Source organism: Neltuma alba, unplaced genomic scaffold, assembly GCF_004799145.2.
Source record: "Neltuma alba isolate B1F8T4 unplaced genomic scaffold, ASM479914v2 tig00013642_pilon, whole genome shotgun sequence".
NCBI classification, from domain to species: domain Eukaryota; kingdom Viridiplantae; phylum Streptophyta; class Magnoliopsida; order Fabales; family Fabaceae; genus Neltuma; species Neltuma alba.
In genome coordinates, this window is record NW_021637823.1 from 8,938 (window position 1) to 31,195 (window position 22,258).

General features: G+C 32.2%; 1 pseudogene; it reads right to left on the reverse strand.

Annotated features, from left to right (window-relative positions):
* Positions 1 to 843: 843 nt before the first annotated feature.
* Positions 844 to 21,127, reverse strand: LOC114738641 (cysteine-rich receptor-like protein kinase 3; annotated as a pseudogene).
* Between the last annotated feature and the right edge of the window lie 1,131 nt (positions 21,128 to 22,258).

Consider the following 22,258-nt stretch of genomic DNA (forward strand, 5'->3'; position numbering starts at 1 on the left):
TAGCTGACTGAGAGATCGCTCCAGGTTAATTTATATTACTGCGGGAGTTTAAGAGCTACATGAACCAAATTTATGTCGCTCGCCCGAGCCATTTTTTGAACACTCATTTCCATGAGAGGATGTCTAATCTTGGGTAACAACAGCCTCCTAAAGCAGCAAAAATTTGTTTCAGAATTTAAACATAAAAATTTAATTCTTGATGTTACTTTTAAAATAAAAATTTTAATTTTACCATTATTGAGAACTAACATAATACCATATAATTTAAGCTTTAGATACAACATCTGATTCTAAATATAAGAGCTAATTTACACAACAAACTGGTTTTTATATTTAAGATAAGAGATAATAATTTAATTAATCATTTAAATTATATCTCTTTTGAGTTTGTCTCTCTTGTCTCACTTTGTTGGGTCAACGAAGTAGAATCTGTAGAATCATCTATCAAGTCCATCCCATCCACGCCTTAGTCCCATTAAAAAACTAAGCATAAAAGTATATAACTACTTTCCCATGTAATCTCAGTGTGCCTCCACAGCCAGTCTTCCCATTGTCCACCATTCCCAGAGATTTGCGGAGAAAAACATTATCTACTAAACAAGGCTTCATAAGCTTTCTTCACATATTGTAGGCAAACCTGAGAGAGAACATGTCATGCTTTTCCGTCTTCCACTTAACAGTACCCCCCCGGGGGGGGGGCGCGGGAGAAGAACCGCCCTCTCAGTACCTTCCATAAGTTGGTCCCAATTATTTTTTGTGCCCATCCATTGCCGGGAACCTAAGCCAGGTCCTACATTTGGGATCACATCCCTATGTGCATTAAGCATATAGCTGTAGTCTGCATTAGTTTACTTAGGTGCATAATCATAACAAAATTGCATTTAGAGTATGCTTGCATCATTCTAGAGTAGCTGTACTGTATTTGCATATAAATAACTATGTCCCCTTTGCAATTACAATTCTAAAACTGATCCCTAAGAGAATGATTTACACTATATTGTATTTATAGTTGGATCTAGAACTAGTTGGTAGCTGATGCGACTAAGACTACTCTCATCAGCCATTTAGAAAAGCACATTCTTGTAAAGTACAATTATCTTGTTGATGGTATTAAAAAGTAAAAGCAATATCATTTGATGTAACGGAAGCAGTAGGGATGGAGGTGTATTCCATGAAGCTCTAATTAGGTTCAATCAAGATAGGCATAGTCGGCCTCATATTCTCTAATAAACCCTTGTTCTGAAGCAAAACCACTATTTCAGATATTGCCGGTCTTATTTCTGCAGATGCTTGAGTGCATAGCAAACCAATTTCTATAATTTTCTTCACTTCTTCTGCATCATAATCATTACTGTCTAAGGCATTGTCCACCAACTCTAAATGCATGCCTCTCTCATATAGTTTCCAAGCCTATCAAGTAGGATGAAAGTGAAACGAAATAAGCATTTATCATAAGATTATTTTCTCTCATAAAGTAAGCTTTTTTGAAAGAATTTTAGATGTGCTGTTAAAAAATCCAACATCTAAGTTTTTTTTTTCAAAATAAAGAAAAGCTTTTTCAAATAGGCATGTGAATTTTCTCACTTTTTGGAGGAGGAATTCGCCTTCAACATCACCATCAACTTTCAATTCATTGCTTTTTTGGCCGCTGATGATTTCTAAGACAACAATACCATAACTATAAATATCAGCCTTTTCGGATAGTTGTCCATGAATTGCATACTCTGGTGCAGTGTATCCTCTGTCAATCATATATTATTTATGATGTAGTTAATTAGAATAATAGCTCAAACTAAAACATGTAATTATTGTGATGCTACAAAATCCAAAATAGACATGGAATATAAAGTATTGTGTCATCATCATCTTCAACATAAGTATGAATTCCTTCTTGCATAATCATGTATTGTCCATGTCATAGGATTGTTTAATAGACTAATGTATAGATTTCATTAATACCTTTAACAATCCATTTACTGTAATAAAAATTAATAGAATTGAAAATTAACTGGAGCAAAGTAGTTATTTCAATCAACTTACAATGTTCCTGCAAATTTTGTACTAAGATGAGTTCTATTCTCAGGTATAAGCCTTGCCAACCCAAAATCAGCAATTCGTGGTTGTAGATCATCATCTAACAGAATGTTATTTGTCTTTATATCTCTATGAATAATGCGAATATGAAATTCCTCATGAAGATAAGTCAAGCCTTTGCTATTCCTAAAATCACTTCATATCGTTGCTTCCAATTGAGAGAACCTTTCCTTTCACCTATTTCCCAAGTTTCCAAAATTTGAAAGGTGAGAAAAAAGAACGAAGGGCGAAACATAACAATGTCCTTTCAATATCTATGTTCCAATCAAATTATCTAATGAAACCATGACATATGAGCACATTTTTCCTAACGAGCGAATGAAATGTTGTCATGTTGAAAATATGTCCACATCTCATAATGCTTAAGATAGTGTGCATAAGCTTTGGTAATTGAAATAACATACCAAATAAGAATCTGTCAAGACTGTTGTTTTTCATGTATTCGTAAACAAGGATTCTATCGTGACCTTTGCTACAAGATCCCAAAAGTCGAACAAGATTTCGATGATGAACATTACTTATCAGCATCACTTCACTCTCAAAATCTTCATCGATCCTATTGGAGGCTCGTAAAGCTAATTTCTTTACTGCAACTACTTTCCCATTCCCCAAAATGCCCTAATCATAATTGAGAATTTTAAACATGAGATTGTTATCAGACTATCTTTCAAAAATAATATATAAACCACGCTTAAAGATATCCTTACATTGAAACTCATAATAAAGTTGTACCTTGTATACAACACCAAATCCACCTTCTCCTATTTTATTTTCGTCACTAAAATTCTTAGTTGCAGACTTTAAATCCTTATAACTAAAAGTTATTGAGCCTTTCAACTTACTCGCTCCAGGTATCTCTCCTGCCATGGAAAACAAAAATCAAACCTTTTGTTCATAAATTAAAATAACTAGCAGTTGAAGATTTTGTTCATTTTCCAAATTGATAAAATAGTAGCCTCATAATTTTTAATTTGTTTACCTCTAGGAACCCTCTTTGGGCTTTTAGTTCGTCTCATCCAAGCAAATAATGCAACGAGGAGCAAAGCAAGAGCAGCACCTGAAACAACTCCAGCAGCAATGGCCCCCTTGTTACTTGAACCTACGAACAAAGATTTGTACAAATACAAATGTACACATATATGAGTGAATATATGTACATGTAATTTCAAATAATACCAAGTTATTTTGAAACGTATCATGCTCTAAAGTATAAAATTAAAATGTCAATAATAATACTTGATCAAATCATTCTAATAACCTAAATAAACATTCAAACTAAGGATTCATATAAATTTTCAAATTGAAAATTTACTCCTCCTGTATATCCTAAATGTAGGAATTAGTTGGAGAGTGGATTTTGATCATAAATATAATGCTTTAATCCATTTTACATGTCATATTTATCATGCATAATTTTTTTCCAAACTAATTTATCAGACTTATAAACTGGTGACAAAGAATCTAAATGAAGCCTTACCTTGTTTGAAGGCAGGTACGATATCAATAGTCTGGTTATCAGGAAAAAAGGAAGTTGTGGAGTATCTCATGAAACACCCATCGGCAAAAGCCCTACCATCTGAGTAGGAAAGACAAGTCTTTATATTGTTGTATCCAGCATTCAAGCAACTGAGGCACTCATTTTGTGATATGGTTTCAATACATTGGGCAAAGGCATAAATAGTTGGACCAACGTTAGACACTGTCATCTTCATGGCTGCAGAAGATCCTCTGATATTTGGTGTTACAGTTTGAAGATTCATCAGCAATTGTTGTGCAACTGATGTGAGTCTTGTGGCTCCATCGTCATCTTCAGTCTGATTACCACAATATGCTGTGTTGAAAGTTTGTGTTGTCTCATCAAGGAAAGCACCGCTAATGTCGAACCTGAACACGCCAGAGTCTACCATATCATCTTTTTTTTTTTTTTTTTCAAGTTTATAATATGTACAGATCAGAAAGCTAATGAAAAGGAGAGTTTTATAGGGAAATTGAGAAATGCTTCTCATTTACCTGATGGAGTGTTTAGTACATAACATAAATATATAGTCATTTAACCTTTATACTTATGAAGAATAATGTCTTTCTTCTTTATGTCATTAACATTCATATATTATTATGATATACTCCCTCTTGTCCATTGTACAAGGTACTCGGATACGTTTTTTTTTTTTTTTGGGTCTTTTTATAAGGCAATATATGGAACATTTATTACATCTTTACCACATTGCGCTATTTGGATTAACTTTTTTAAAAGTAATTTTGTAGAGTTCAGGATAAATATGTTAGAAAACTTGTCTCGACCTACGTCAAAGCATTTTTTTAAGGAAAAAAGACAATAAAATACCTTGAAAATTGTTAAATGACAAATCGATATGGGTGAATTTCATAATTCCAATTCAAACATTCAAACCCCTTGTATTATTTTAGAACTTTCAAGTCTACCAAAATTATGCAAATGCCCTTCGCTATTTTTTTCTTTTTTTTTTTAAATATTGTCACCTTAGCACTTTTAGCTGGCCGGTTTCTGACCACCAACAACCCTGCCAAGGGCTAGCTGCCGGAGCTCCAGTGCCTACTCTTTCTTATGTATTGATTACTTTTTTTAGCTATGAATTATATTTGTTTTTAAAACGCCGATGACACTTTTATTTAGCTACTGGCTACTCTACTATTGTTATTAACTATTTTCATTTTTAAAAAATTTGGTGACTACTTTTGTTTACCTATTGACTACTTTTATTTTAAAAATTCAAAAATATATTAAGTGTTGTTGGAGATCTGGTAACTACTTTTAATTCAGTCATTTACTGTCTTTGTGTAGTCAATAATTATACAAAAGTAGTCATCAAAAGTTTGAAGAAAAAAGTAATCAATAGTAAAATTAGAATAGTCAATAGTTATATGAAAAGAGTAACTGAAAGTAAAGGCTACGTTGTCATTTAACAGTATTTTAAAATTTCAAAATAGTACAAGGGATTTGATTTAGGATTTTGAAATTCACCAACTCTAATTTATCTTTTAGCATTTTTGAGGATATCTTAATGTCTTCCCCCCCCTGTTTAAGTGCTTATATGAGATGCCAAACTCCCCCTTATTCAAAGTCAGTTTTTCAAACTTGGCCTTTTGACTTTTCAAAGGATATGTTTGAAAAAATTAATTAAATTAGTTATTTGTCAAAAATGTGTGCTGATTATCTAAACTATCATTTTCATCTATATATATTGGATGATTAAAATTATCTCTTAGTAAAAATTTCTTGCAATCAATAGGGATATTTTAAAAAAAGATGAGAGATTCTTATATTTTTGCCCAAATTTAATCCCTAACTGACATTTATATTGAGGAGTTGACGTAGTAATTAATAATTATGAAAATTAAGGGCGTAACTGAAAATTATGTTAGTTTTCAGACAACGTTAATAATTTTGAAGCCTTTCTTTGATTCCGATGCGAGTGCAGGAAGTGACTTCTACAAAACACCAGAAGAAGTATTCCTCTAATCCTATTTATAAGTTACTTTTAATATATTTCATACAGATCAATAAAAATCTAAAACTTTATTAACTCCCTTTTAAAATTCAATAATATTCCAACTTTATCCCCATTTAAGATATATTACACTTTATAAGAACAAAATCAACAAAATAATAAATGAAAAAGTAAAATTATACATTCATATAAAAAATTTCTTTCTTTACCCTATAAACAAGATCAAAATTTTTTTTTCTCTCTGCCTTATAAATATAACTAAAAAATTTTCTTCTCTCTCCCCCTATGAATAGAATGAGAGGATAATATTTATAATTACAATAAAGTCAAATTCTTAATTCTACTCTTAAGCAAGATTAAATGAATTAGCATTTTTGTAAAATGGTGGTCCGTAGTTTGTTGAAGTATACCTGGGGGATAAAATTATTGAATGTTTGGACAAAACCTAAACTATAGTTTTAAAATTAATTTTATGATATATGAAGTAAATATTTAAAAGAGTTTATCTTGATTTGTTAAAAATACTTTTTAAAAGCGATTCTCTCAAATGCCCAACATCCCCACAATCTCCCTGCCATGATTGTCCCATATGATTGGGCACACATACTCTTCTCATCCAATCTCTCTAACTTAAACACTAATTTAACTCATACTAAATTAAATACTAATCAATTTAATATTATTTGATGAAACTAAATAATCTCATTAAATAAGTCGACCCTTCAACAACGAATCCAAAATCCAACATAAATATCCATATATACGTGCGTATGTAGTAAAGAGAGAGACTAAAATTTGAAATTTTTTGGGTAGAAGTACCTGAGGAAGCAGCCGTCGTAGACAACATGGGCACCCGAGGCTCCGGCGGTGCAGCTGAGTATTCGAGCGGCGGCGACGTCGAAGCAATCAAGACAGTCGGCGATGGAGAGGTAGTTTCTGCATTGGAGAAGAGTGGAAACTGGGTTTCCTCCGTTACCTTCATGTGCGGTGGCGAAGTGCTTGTTCTGTTCACTGATCTGCCCTCTGATATCTCTCAACGTCGCGTTTAGGTTTCTGTCGAAGATGGAGATGCTGGACACGAGGTAGACGAAGGACGGATTACACTCGCTCTTAAGAAGATTGGTCTGTGGGTCCGAAACGACGCCGTTGAGGATGGAGCAGCATGAACAGAATATGAAGATGAACGAACGAAGGAGATGAGGACGACCTTGAAGCATCTTCTGTTGAGAGAGTGAGAATGAAGAAGCAAAGAGAGGTAATGGGTCAAATTTTTATAAATATTGGGAAACCAGTGGGCTGGAACTGTTAATCCTTTTTTTTTTTTTTGAAGGATTCAATAGCAATTTGTGGAAAACAAATGAATAAGAAATTGACTGTTCCATGTAATAGAAGTTTAATTTCCACACGCTTTCGAATTGTGAGTTGACCATTGACTTGTTCAATTCTAATTTGCTTCTTGGGTCAACAAGAATTGGGAAATTTCTAACAATAATGACATAAAGGAAAACAGACTACTGCAAGTGGTAACTGATAGCGACCTTATATTGTCGTGGTAGGCCCTTTTTGAGGGAGGGGATAATACACATGCATTCTCTTTGCAGAAAATTAAATGTAGGAAGAACAATTTTTTATGTTTTATATATTTATCTAAGTACTCTTCTAATCCTATTTAAAAAGAAGTGAAAATTTTTTCTTGATCCTATTTATAAATCATTTCATTAAATTTTTAGCATGAATATATTATTTCATTCTTTATTGATTATAATGTAGATATATTTATTTTCTCTTTGAAAAGTATATATATTAAATAAGGATAAAATTAAAAAGTTATATTTTAATCGAGAGTTAATATAGTTAAAAAAAATTTTGGTCTATGCAAAATATACTGAAAATGTCTTATAAATAAGATCATAGAAGTATTATCGATTAAATCACAACATTATGATTTTTTTTCTTTTCTGTTTTTTTTTTTTTTTTTTTTGCCAGAAACATTATCAAGACAAGATAAAGAGTCGAGTCCTATGATATGACAGCACATATGATACGAATAAGGAATCGAGTTTTTTTATACTTGATTGGGCCACTACTTGTTAAAGCTCGATTATACAAGGTTACCAATAGTTCTAAAACTGTGCATTCTTTATATTTATATCCAAATTTATGAACATTTAACATGTATGGTCTGGAAATTGTTTGCCTTCTTCTATTATTTCATATGATGCTCTCGACAACTTTATTTTTCTTATAATTAATGACATGCATCTTAATTGTCATTTATTCTCCATGTGATCATAAAAGTAATGGAGATGATGCTAAACTCCAAAATATAGTCGCCCCCATATGTGATTATAAAGAAAAATAATATAATTTGATTCATGATCGCGCTTTAAAAATAAAAGAAATATCATATGCAATAATCCAACAAAACTATTACTCAAAATTGTACAATTTATTCACACATTCATACATAATAATGTCCGAGTGATTTATAATTAATTGCACCTAAAAGTTGCAGAATGGAATTAAATGAAGGGCAGTCACGTTCTATTATACCCTTCTTTCTATGTTATTAGTTCTTTTATTTAATTTATGGATTCAAAATTTGAAGTCACCCATAATTACATATTCCTACACAAAATAGAATTATCTTGGTGATAGTATAAAAATGAAGGCAAATAATAGCATTGGATATATTGGAAACCATAGAGGCAAAGGCATCTTCCATGCATGAATTTTTAATTAGTTTCAATGAATATAGGCATTGTTGGCCTCATATTCTCTAATAAACCCTTCTTCTTGAGCACAACCATTATTTCAGACATCATTGGCCTTGTTTCTGCAGATGGTTGGGTGCAAAGCAAACCAATCTCTATAATTTTCTTAACTTCATCTGCATCATAATCTTTAGGGTCTAAGGCATTATCCACCAACTCTAAGTGCATGCCCCTCTCATATAAATTCCAAGCCTATCAAGCGGGCAAAAAAGGAGAAAGCATAGGTTAGATATAGATTCTTACGTAAAGAAGGAATAGCTTTTGCAAAAGGCTAATTAGCCCGTTAAAAGGCTTTTTATCTAAAATTTCTCAAAATAAAAGATTGCACGATTTAAAAATAGTCATGAGAATTTTCTCACTTTTTGGAGGAGGTATTCGCCTGCAACATCACCATCAGTCTCTAATTTATTGCGCTTCTGACCCACTGATTATCTCTAACACTACAATACCATAGCTGTAGACATCAACTTTTTCTGATAATTGGCCATAAATTGCATATTCCGGTAGCGTGTATCCTCTAACAAAATATAATATATATGATATAATGAAATTAGAATAAAATATCTCAAACTAAAATCTGATTACAAAATCTAAAATATAAAGTTTATATATTATGTTATGTTTGACGTGGGTATGAATTCTTTCTTGAAGTCTTATATATATAGATTTTATCAATATACCTTGGGCAATCCATGTACTATAATTTTATCAAGAGAATTGAAAATTAAATTAAACAAAAGTAATAGTTTCAACTTACAATGTGCCTGCGAATTTTGTGTTAAGATGAGTTTTATCCTTAGGTATAAGTCTCTCCAAGCCAAAATCAGCAATTCTAGGTTGTAGATCATCATCTAGGAGGATATTGTTAGTCTTTATATCTCTATGTATAATGCGAACATGAAAATCTTCATGTAGATAAGCCAAACCCCTTGCTATTCCTAAAATGACTTTATATCGTTGCTTCCACTTGAGAGAGTATTTCTTGTCACCTATTTTCCAGGTTCACATAATTTGGAATGTAAGTAATTAAAGACAAAAAGGTCAAATATACAAAAGATAATTGATATATAAACGTGTAAATTCTCTAATAAAACTACGAAGTCAAGTTTTGTTTGATGAGTCAACGATGTGTTCTGTTCTTAAGTTGAGAATATGTTCACATATCATAATGGTATTATGAAGAAAAACTTAATAATGTAATTAAGTTTTGTGGAATGAAATAAGATAGTTTGTGGAATGAAATAAGATACCATAAAAAAATTTGTCAGGCTATTGTTTTTCATGTACTCATAAACAAAAATTCTGTCATGGCCTTTACTACAACATCCCAAAAGTCGAACAAGATTCCGATGATGGACATGACTTATCAGCTTCACTTCACTTTCAAATTCTTCATCTACTTTTTGGAGTAGTGTGAAGCTAATTTTATGATTGCAACTACTTTACCATTCCACAAAGTGCCCTACATGCGATGATTAGAATTTCAATATAATCATGTAAGTATATATCTTTATTACTTATTTCAAGTAATGCATTTGTCCTTTTAGAAATATAACCTTTTAACGTACCGTATATAAACCTCATTTAGCTTTGGGACATACTTATTGAAATATTGAAACTCAAGAAAAATAACTATACCTTGTATACCACGCCAAATCCACCTTCTATTTTATTTTCTTCACTAAAACTCTTGGTTGCGGTCTTCAAAACATTGTAACTAGAAGTAACTGGGCCTTTTAGCTTGCTTGCTTCAGGTATGTCCCCTGATATAAGTGGAAAACGTTAACCAAATTAATCTCTTTTCATAAATTAAAACAACCAATAGTTGAAAACATTCAAATTAATGCAAAGTAGACCTCTTAAGTTGTTTACCTCTAGGAATACCGATCATCTTGGGGCTTTTTCGTCTCCTGATCATGGAAAATAGTGCAATGAGGATCAAAGCAAGAGATCCACCTGCAACAACTCCACCAATAATGATCCCCTTCTTGTTTGTAACTGCTAAAACAAGATGTATGAATGTATGTACCTGACATGTTAGATTATAAATTTGGGAGATAAGATAGATTAAGATCTCTCATATTTAGAACCAAAAATAAATCTCATTACTTAGCCCTTATATCTAGGATTGAAGGAGTAAATTAAATTAAAAGACTAATTGTCATTTTCACCTGAAAGTATTTGTGAAAGATATATATATATATATAGAGAGAGAGAGAGAGAATCCAAAATTTTTCTTCAGCTCAATGTCACCCCGAAAATGTTAAAAAAATGAGCAATGTCGTTGTTTCAATTAAAATGTCAACAGTCAATATTAGTTTTTTTTTTTAATGTAAATGGCGATATTGCTTCTCTTCTTTTAATACTTACAGGGTAAATTTTAGTCCAAAAAAAATCTTCTCGACACCACAACTTCTTCATGAATAGCTCTAAAGTAAAAATGATCCTTAACCCCATATAAAAGCAAACTCCTACTCGCAGTATTTGTGCATATCATTGATCTGAAAAAGGGTTACCTTGTTTGGAGAATTGTGTGACATCGAGGATCTGATTATGGGGAAAGAAGGAAGTGGTGGAATATCTCAAGAAACAGCCATTAGCAAAAGCCCTACCATCTGGATTGGGAAGACAAGACTGCATATTGTTGTACTGAGCATTCAAGCAATCCTTGCACCCAATCTGAGTGACAGTTTCAATACACTGACCGAACGCATAAGTAGTTGGACCATTATTAGGAATTTGTGTCTTGGTAGCTACGGAGAAGCCACTGATTCTGGGTGTTGCTGTTTGGAGATTAATTAACATTTCTTGTGCGTCTGAGGTAAATGTAATGGCTTCTCCTTCAGTAGTCTGATTCCCACATGACGTGATATTGAAAGTTTGCGTTGTCTCTTGAAAGAAATTACTGCTAATATCGAACCTTAAGACACACAACAAGTATCCTCAATCATTTTTTCCAAGTTCAGTATATGTATTTGGATTTTGTTATCTATGAATCAAGCTAATAAGAAGACGAATTCTGCACCTTTTCCGCTATCAATTGGAAGATTAGTTGATGTTTGGTTGATTTATGTTTTATATAAATTCGACAAGAGTAAAATAGAAATGGAAAAATACTTCTCACTTATTGCTTAGTGCATAATTTATATGAATTTAGGATGCGCTGCTCCCTCTCAGCTCCCTCCATTGCTGCTTCTTAATTTTTTTCTACTTCCATTTTTTTCCTTGTTTCCATTTACCATTAGATTCTAAATAAAATGAGTGGCATTTTGATATCTTATGAGCAAAAAATGGTGTAGTTTTCAATTTTTTTTATGATTTTTCAAAGAAAATTACTCTAAAATTTGGAAAGTGATAAGAAATAAGACTTGAACTCTGGTTTGACCAAAAAAAAACTAAATTAAGTCTGAGTAAATCATAGAAACATTCTTTTTATAGGGGTCATGGGCTATATATAATTGACCAACGACATGCCACTTTTTTTAAAAAAATGAATACATTCAAAATGTTACACACACACACACCTGTGTGCGTCTGTGTGTGTAAAATATTACATTTATTAAAAATATATTGTCTATTGAACATAAAGTGGGGCAGTTATTGAGATAAGCATGTAGTCAATAGAAAGAAACATATACGAACAAAAATTAGAATATATTAAAAAATAACAAAAAAATCATTTGAACATGGCACAATATGTGGTATATGATCCATGTAGTCAACTTCATTTGATAAGATAAGGATTGTTGTTTTGTCTTCTGACTTTTGAATTTATCATAATTGTAAATTGTAAATTGATTCATCCATAAGCCCATTCATGGAAGCTGTGCGTACTCATAGTAATATCTTACCATGATCTTTACGTTCCACCCGTAATATGCCCTTAGTATAAGAGTAAATTGACTAATTTGAGTATATTAAGAAAGTTTGTTGAGCTGGTTATTTGTAATAATTAGGTATTGTCTTTTCTAAAATACTCATTGCTAATCATGTATTAGTTAAAACTACTATTTGGTTTATGTACAACTACTACAATAACTACTATGAAATAAATAAATAAATAAATATGAGAGACAAAGTGGATTAGAATCTTATATTTAGAATCAAATTAAAAATCAAACTAGTTTTATACTAACAAACAACTAATGATAGTATTAAAAAACAAAAAAAGTGAGACTTGAACGTGGCTGACAAGTTGCACCCGAGGAAGCACTCGTCGTAGACGACATGGGCACGGTAGATCTTGGTGGGGCATCGTCGGATTTGATCGGTAGCCGCATTGAAGTAGGCTACATAGTAGGCGACGGAGAGATAGTTTCTGCATTGAAAAAGCGTAGCAACAGGGTTTCCTCCATTCACTGTAAAAAAATAGACTTTAGGCGACGACTTTTGACGGCAACAAAAGTGACAATAAGAAGTTGCTACTAAAAGTAAGACTTTCAGTGGTGACACTAAAAAGTCATTGCTAAAAGTAAGACTTTCAATTGCGATATTTTTGTCACTACTAAAAGTCTTACTACTAAAAGGTGTACTTTCAGCAGCAACTTTTTAGTGTCACCGCTAAAGGTCTGACTTTCAGCGGCGACTATTAGTGTTGTCACTGAAGCTCCGACTTTCAGCAGTGACTTTCTAATGTCACCGCTGAAAATATAATCTAATAATATATATTTTATTTTATAATAATAATAAACAGATTCAATTCAACTCAACGGCAAAACGATTAGACACAAAAGGAGGTGGTCACAAGTTCAACCCTGAAGAAGATACATTTAAGATGAAGATATTTGGCAGCCTATGATGACATGGAGGTGGCTAGTGGTGACGTGGCATCCGGTCGGTGATGATGTGGCGACCAGTAGCAATGAGGTGGAGGTGGCCAGTGATGACGTGGCATCAGTAAACTAATTTTTCTTAGGCATCACTTTCAGTGGTGACAAAAAAAGTCGCCGTTGAAAGTCACTTTGGGTAGTGGCAAACTGTCGCTGCCGAAGCAAGCTTCAGCAGCGACAAATGCTACCTCTAAAACTTTTAAAAGTTTCTACTGAAAGTGTCTTTCAGCAGCGACTTTTTTTATCGTCGCTGAAAGTTAATGTTTTTGCAATGATTGCTTTGCTGTGCCGCGACAAGACGGAAATATTGGAGTCCGGGAATACATTGGAAATGAAGTACGGATTACACTTGCTGTTCAGAAGATGGGTCTGTGGATCCGAAACGACGCCGCTTAGGATCCCAAATGAGAAGAATATGAAGGTCCATGAGAGAGGAAAGAGATTAGGAGGTTGAAGCATCGATCAATCTGATTGTTGGCTCTGTAAGAAGGGGAGGGGGAAGGGGAAGGAAGAAGGAGCGATGTGTGAGAGAGAGCAACGAAAAAGTAGGCACAGTGCTTGAAACTAGAGGGACCAAATAGGGAATTGGGTTATATGCTTTGTTAAAGGAATTAGAGGAATTAGTGATTAATGATGGGATTTGGATATTAATTAATAGTAATTTATTTTTTAGTTTAAACTTTTCTAAAGTGCGGCCAAAATGGACCGGGATAAATTCATGGTTAGCTATATATAATTTGAGCTGCCTTGGTTGACTTGACTGACCTAAATTTTTCATTTTTTCTAATAAATCTATTATATATCCTCATTTATATACTATAAATATTAATTGTTAATATAACATATAAAATCAATGGAAACCCACATTGCTTATATATTATGAATAATGCGATTTATTTTCGTCTTATTAAGATGTGCGGAAATTGACTTCTTATATTTTTTATATCAAATAAAATTATTGAATTCGGTTCATTATAAATTGTATTCTATAAAAAATAACTCCTAATTAGACCTAAGACGCATATATATATCGTTATATATATATATATATATGTGTAAAAGGAGTTTGATCAAGTTATAAAAATGTTTAATTCAATTATGCTTTATAAATTTTTGGGGCATTTACTTCATTATAAAATTAAATTCTTAATCTTTTAAGAAAATTAAATAATGGAGTAGAAATTCTCACGAGACATCAAACCTAAAACAAGCAGTACCATTAACACACACATATTCATATACACACAGGTCATCTAATTTTATTGTTCCCCATAAGAACTAGAAATAATAAAATATGCTGGTTAAAAAAAAGACATAATAAAATATTATTTTTGTTTTCTACAGAACGGAATATGACTTGGATTTTCTTTTTTTTTTTCTCAGTGATATCTCTCTCATCTCCCATTATTATTAATAATTAATGAAATGAAAATGATCATGTCCTTCGAGATTAATTACTATGATTAAGTTTAGTAAACATTTTTGACAATATTACGCATTTGAAAGTAACTCAGATGAATAGGAAAATGATGTTTGAAACTGTACATTTTTGTGTTTTTTAACAAAAGGAAATCTTCAGTTATTATGTATAAACATATATAATTTGGCCACGGCAGATGGGGATATATTTTGATTTAAAATATTTTTTGTGGATAAATAAATTGCTGAGGATTAAGTATCTATAATTTTTTATCAGAAAAGAATTAATAAGGCAAGTGAGTCAGAGGGATAATGGAGCCATTTCTCTACATTTCAATATCGTCATTTCATTTCCAAATTCTTGAAGGGTGCAATAGCAACATTAATATATGAAAAGGATGGCAAAGCCAATTCAAGAAAAGCCAAGCCGGTCTCCACGCGCTTTGAAATTGTGAGTGTGGCCCATTTGACTTGTTCGCTTGCTTCTAGAGTCAAGCAGAACTTCTAATTTGCCTGATGGGGTTGGAAGACTTTCAAATTTTCAACAACGACTGAAAGGCAAAAAAGGGAAGACTAAGGGAAAAAAGAGAAGACTAACATCATGAGGTATCATGGAAGTCACCTTACAAGCGATAGTGTGATATAATAACGAACAACAGCTGGGCTGAGTTATTATAAAATTGGAACTTTTTTTAAATAAGGTCTTAAATTTAAGTTTGAGAGAAAGACATCAATTAACAAAATATGAGAATCTCATATGGTTATTTAAAATGTCTTAATTCCTGTATAAAGTCCTAAGAGATATTTTGAAAGCGTTAAGATGCAAATTCGTGTGAAAATTTTCACTCAATTGGGCACCTGAAAGATTTTTATGTGCAAATTTATCCTAAAAATTTTGAATCATAGCAATTTTGCCCATTACCATAAAAACTAACTAGTTATATTGACAGATAATATTGTTAACATTAAAAAGTTATCGTGATTTTAAACTTACATAGTAAATTTGCACCTTAACGCTATTTTTAAGTTAAGTTTGTGAAGTGATGTAATTTTCTTGAAACTAGTGATCATCATTGTCTTAATTGTTGTTATCATTTTATAAGTTAAAATTATTACTTATTAAATTGTCACTGTCATTGGTATTTAACAATTTATTTTGTGAAATTGTTGTTGCTATCTTAATTGTTCTTATTTGATAAATTAAAGTTGTTTTTATTTAACCATTATAGTCATTTAATTTTTTTCATATTTCATATTCCTAATTAAGGGCATTTAAGTAATTTTGTTACAAAATTTAATCCCACTTCGTTCTATAAAAGCTTTATTCCTGAATTGGGATTTGGGAGGTATTTTTGCGTCTTTCTCCCTTTGAGTTTTATTGAAGATTAGCTCATTAGCCCATAGAAAATTAATTAGTTGATAGCACTGAATATTTGATTAGTTTTTTTTTAAAAAAAAGAGAGAAATTCTATATATTATATGTTCTCAAAATATGATCTAATTTTGTAAAATATTTTGAATGCGGAAATTTTAAAAAAAATTATTTTAATAAAAAAGGCGCATATATTACAAAGACTAAAAAAATCTCAGTATGTTTAGTTGAAATTGTTTAGCAGAACTTCACTATCTTGTCTTCTGAATGAGTTCGACGGATATTAGGGAATCATTTTGTAGCGTGCCAAATGGGGAGTAGAATACACACACACACGCGCGCGCACACGCGCGCGCGCACACATATGAGTTTGACTCATTCTTACAACTAATTTATTCTATGCTGTTTTGGACTTATTTTGTTTCTTAATTTGACAAAAATATCATCAACATTTCAATGAGTCATGATATGTACATATATATATATAATATCTCCGGTCCTGATTATAAGAGCTAGTTGACTAATTTGAAAAGATTAAGAAAAGAAGTTAAGTTAGTTATTTATAATAAATAGATTTTTTTCCTAAAATATACTTGCTAATTAAGTGTATTGGTTAGAACTACTATTGTTAGAAGGACTACCTTAGGAAAAAAATACATAAATATAATAGACAAAGTGGATTGAGATTTATATTTAGAACCAAAATAAAAGTCAAACAAGGTCTTATATTAAAGACCGAAGGTAGTATATGTTAAAATATATACAGTTAATGGATGTGTCAACGTGCAATATTCATATAGTGGAAGACACAATCAAAACTGAGTAGTTAGGTCTGAAATATATGGTCCACATAAACATTAATTAGGCTATATATAATTATATATATAATATAAATGTTGAAATGATTTATTGCACTTAATTAAAGCAAATAAAAAGGCTACAAATATATCAAGATTATTAAGTGTATCTCTCATTAGGGTGACATTTTGTAGTGACGAAAATGGAAAGAAATGAACAAATAATTGAGGAAATCCTTTTCGTTCACTGACCATTCATTAAGTTGGTATGTTAATTGTGCTCCTTGCAAATTTTTTTCCCTAATGTTTTGTTTGTTACAGAATCAATATAAAAAAGTGGGGCCTTTTTATTGTTGATTTGATTTTTTTTAATATTTTCTATTTTTCAAATTTTGCATGCTTTTGAAATTATATTAAAAATAAAATGAGCACGGATACTGTTACTTTACTATTTATTAATTGATAATTGATTTTCTTATTTAAACACAACGATTTTCCCTTACACATGATTTTTTTTTTTTTAATTCAAGCAAGAGAGAAAGAGAGTAATGGCACACAACGATTATACTGATCCAGTCTTAAAAAATTCCTAAGAGTTTCCGTTACACAATGTGCACTAAAAACAATCTTCAGTCAGCTCAGGTATAAAGAGAGTAATTAATCACTAAGTGATCAAAAGATATCCACATAAAATGCGTAAAAATATGATATACTCCCTCCAACTCTTTTTGTAACGTCCTTTAATTTTAACTAAGTTATGTGGTTTAAGAAAAGAGTAAAAGTTAGTTAAAAGTAATAAATATGTAAAATTTGAACATTTTTATCAAGCATGTATGTCCTTATTTAATAAACAGCAAATAAGAGAGAGAAATATTAGTAATGAGATAAATGATAGAAGAAAATGTAGTATAAGAAAAAATTTAAGAGAAAAAATAGAATATTAATTAGGAACAAAATTGGTAAAAAAATTAAGCATAGTTGATGATTGCATGCAGGGATTTTTTTTTCCCTTTGTTTATGCTGGTATATGATGTATGAAACTTCTTAGCCTTTGTTTTTGGTTCATGCCCAGTGAATTTTGAGATGAAAGCCACCCAGGCAACACATGCCTTAATTCTAAGCTAGTCTCATAAGTCATAACATCATTGGTCTGTGTCTTCTTGTTACAATTATCTTTCAGACGAATATCATGTCGTTTTGTATGTTTCAGGAAGAGCTTTATGATCTTATATGGGAAACAAACGAGCATTGTGCAGAACTTTGCAAACCTGGTGCAAGCATTCGGCAAATACACGATCATTCGGTACCTTCATCATTGCACCTTGTTCTTAATCATTAGCCATTATTCTTAGAAACCATGTTTTTCATTATGTTGCTGTTATTTATTGCTAATTCATGCATGGATTGAAAAGAAAACTGTTTTATGATTTATTTTTCTGTGTGTGTTGATAATGTTCTCAGATATAAGGTATGTGCTAAAGTAAATTTACAAAACCATTAAAGTATTTAGGAATTCTATCATTATAGAATGGCACAGCGACTAACTGAAAGGAGAGTTGTAACAATTCTCAGTCATCAAGCTTTTTTCTCTCTAACTGTTTACAAGGACCCAAAAAAAAAACAGAGTAAAGGTTAATAACAGTTTCCGATATATATTTTTTTCCTTGTATTTTGAATTAATGTGCCAAAAGAAAAGATTTTTAATTTTTATGCCATATTGGTTGAGGCAATCGACCCTATGCATGATGACCGATATCTTATAAGTGTTTTAACCCATCATACTATTTTGCATAATCAGCCACAGTCATATGTGTGTTCTGACAACTTTTTAGTATCTCTTTTGCTAGAACGGTATGTTTTTTACTGGCACTTTACTTTTGCTTCACTTGATCTTTCTGTTTATTCAACTAACTACTTCAGACTTGAAGCTTGTTTACCTTAATTACATTATTTGAAATGGTCTGGTTGCATAGGTTGAAATGCTCCAGAAAGGACTCAAGGGGATTGGAATTTTGAGAGGTGTTCCAAGCAGTGCCTATCATACACTGAACCCCACTTCTATCGGTTTCTTTATGCATACTTGAAAAATACAGCTTGGTTAATCTCTTTGTGTACAAAGATTAGTAGAATTATTTGTTGGCTCTACAAATTTTTAGGCTAGTTTCAAAAGATAAATACAGATTGGACCTGTATGTTCATCTTTTATTGGTCTAGGTCACTACTTGGGAGTGGATATACATGATTGTTCAAGGATCAGCTATGACTATCCTCTCAAGGCAGGTGTTCTAAGTTTTCTTGCCTTAAGTTTCTCTAAACTTGAGATAAACTCAACCACTGGAGCTTTATATAACGTGTCCATATTCATTCCTGCCTTAGTCCTATAGATTTTCATTGGATGCGCTAAGAGCAACAGATATTTCTGTTAGGATTATAGTTTTGATGATAACAAAGTCAGATAATTTGGGTTAAGTATGTTTATCGATCAACTGATCGATAAATCGGTTATCGCTAAGGTTACAGATAATTGTTCAAGTATAAAGCAGTTTTATAGTAGGTATCTTGATCGAAGAACGATTCGATAAGAGGTTAATCGATAAAATGTTCGATTATTGCTAACATAGAAATCACACAAGATTACGACTAATTATCGATCAACTGATCGATAACATCAGATAGACAATCGAGTTACTGATAAAGAGAACCAAATCTGAAGTGTATTTATCGATCACATGATCGATAAATCAGTTATCAATAATGACTTCGATAAGAGGTAACACAATCTACTTGTTCTGCACATTAATTCTGCTACCATTTATCGATCATATTTTCGATCATTTGTTTATCGATCACATGATCGATCATTATGCTCTAACTCTCTGAATGCAGGTAATCATCTTTACTGATGGATTAATAACCTTATCGAACATAAAATTATCAATCACATGATCGATAATCAATGTCTTTATCTACTCATATTTAGTTTTCTTGCAACCAAATTATCGATAACATTATCGATAATTTAACTTGTTTGCATAAATATCTTTTCACATAACATGATCGATAAAGAGTCTAAGGATTGCTATATTCGCATTAACTTATGTTGAATTATTTTCGATCACCTAATCGATCATTGACTTTTCGATAATATGATCGATCATTCAATTCCCTGAAACTCATGTTTTCACAAAACGTGATCGATAATCAGTTTCTTTACCTTACAGGATTAAATTTCTTTTCTCACTTTATTCGATCACTTGTTCGAATATTCATTGATCGATCACCTGTTCGATCATTTCAGTTAGTCTGTGTCTTTCACTGAATATATTCATACTCATGGTTTATCGATAACATTATCCATCATACATTTATCGATAAGTTGTTCAATCATCAATAACTGAAGTTTCATTTCAATAACATTTGAATTATCGATAATCTGTTCGATCAAAAAAGTGTTCGATCACTTGTTCGATCATGGAACGATTTCCGTTTACTATGATAATTCTTAAAGTCAATGATCCAACACTTGATCGATAATATTGTTGAACTAATTCGAAAAGCCTTCATTCTGTTTATCGATAGCCTGATCGATCAACAAGTAATCGATCACCACTTCGATCAAGCATATCCAGAATGTCTTTCTGCTCTTTTTACAGCTAAATCATTTCGTCCAAAATCATTGAATGATAAATTCGTTTTCTCTTCTTGGTTCATGACTAAAGTCTACACCGCAAGACTCTTACTTGTTTAAAGCTTAAAATATGCAGATTACTGAGAAAGAATACAACGGCTCTTCAACGGGATTACGTAGACTGCAACCTACAGTGTCAGAAGCTCAGACGCATTAATGGCGGAACCGTTGAAACCGGCGGAACCGTTGAAACCAGCGAAACGCGCAAACGGAGTCACAACGGCTAGAAGTTCTTCCGTCTAACGGCTACTTAACGATATCAACTATAAAAGGCGCGAAGAAGCATTAATGAAGAGATTGAATACCGGAACTACCACCTGTGATTATTAAGCCTAGCATTCAATACTCTGTTTTTCCGCGATACTACTGAGCATCAGTGTTCATCATTAAATTCACTCTGTAAGAGAGCCGATTACTACTCTTTATTAAATACTTGAGCGATACTCAAGAGTGTGGACTCTTGAGAGGGCTTGTATCCTTACGGGAGTAAGGGGGAGTGATTGAGCGATTCAATTACTGTACCGAGGCACCAAGAGCCCTGTCGATCTTGGAAGATAGTGAAATACTCAGAGGTATTCTGAGGACTGGACGTAGGTCAAGTGGTTAAGACCGAACCAGTATAAATCTTGTGTCTTCCCTCTGCGGTGAAATTTCTCCTGACTCTGACTCTCTGCTTTTCAATATTGTTTCGTTTTTAATTCTAAATTTTTGTAACTCACCCAATTCACCCCCCTCTTGGGTGAGATTGATTCTAACAATTTCCAGCTAATATGTTTAAAAGTATTTGATAGTCAATGTCTTCTAAAGCATGCTACATTTAACTGAAGGAAGTCTTAAAAAATTACACCCAGGGATATTTTTCTGGCCGAGAATGACAATTTTTGCCCTTTCCTTATATAGGAACATGGCGATCATGCAAGAGTTTTATTGTTTGCATGCTATAGCCGTGCTGATTGACATCGTTCATTCACATATTAGTTAACAATTTTTTCTTTTTCATTTATTTATTTTGCAGGTCATAACTATTGAACCAGGATTACACATTCCATTTCATTTTGATGGTGCAGAGAGGAACCTACTGAACTCAGAGAATTTGCTTAAACTTCAAATTAAATTGTCACGTATTGGTACAGTCCTGTACCTACTCCTCTAGTGAAACTATTTTTTGTATATCTGTCTACACAAGACATGCACATTCATGCATGGGAGGGTGGCATTGAAGCTTTAAGAGTTTCTCCCCTTTTGAAATTCTTTTGGTATTTGTGTCTTGTTAATTGGTGTTGTCCTGTGCTTACTCCTCTTATGACCAGATTTAAAAATTTATCCTGTCAATCTTCTTACTTATTTGGAATCTGGGCATGCACCAAGAGGCCAAAATCAATCAATTGGAGTTAACTATAGTTTCTTAGCATGTTCATTGTCTTGATTCTTTGGAGTTTTACTGATTTACTGTGTTCATAAATTCTTCCCCACGCAAGAAATGTGCTGCTTCATCTGGATCTTGGATTTGGCACCTGAGGATCGATAATCTTCTGTCTCGAGTTAATCTGTTTCAGCTGTACTCTTGGGCTACTATGAATATATGATACGTCTTTTGGTTCTTACTTCCACTATTCTGCTTGTTTTATCTTGTGGCCACTGGCTTGATAACATCATAGTTAGCTTTTAAGCCACATGATTTATAAGTATAAACTCCTTTAAGAAATTTTATCCAATCTTGGCATCAAGTGTTCTTTTTTCGCTTGCCAATGTTTGAACAATGAATTGAGGACGAGGTTCTCATCATGGAAACAGGTT